Source organism: Mobula birostris, unplaced genomic scaffold, assembly GCF_030028105.1.
Source record: "Mobula birostris isolate sMobBir1 unplaced genomic scaffold, sMobBir1.hap1 scaffold_2610, whole genome shotgun sequence".
Lineage (NCBI taxonomy): Eukaryota > Metazoa > Chordata > Chondrichthyes > Myliobatiformes > Myliobatidae > Mobula > Mobula birostris.
The window spans coordinates 15,001-15,305 of NW_027275661.1; positions in this window are offsets into that span (position 1 = coordinate 15,001).

The window sequence follows — 305 nt, forward strand, 5'->3', positions numbered from 1 at the left end:
GGTTAACGACTTGACCGTGCAGGGTTGGTTAACGCCTTGTCAGGAGCGTGCGCGGTTGGTTCACGAAACTGCCTGTTCCGGGTTTCTAGAGCATTGTCAGGCCCGGCCGGCCGGGTTAGCGGCTTGCCAGACCCAACTTGACGAAATTCAGTGCGGCGCGGGTAAACGGCGGGAGTAACTATGACTCTCCCATGGGCCAGCAAGGCGTTTCTGATGAACATCGGCCGGGACATTTTGACGGCGGGGCAAGAACTAGTTGTTATTGAGGGTGAAGGGTTTGTCCTCAGCTGGTTGATTGTCGAATA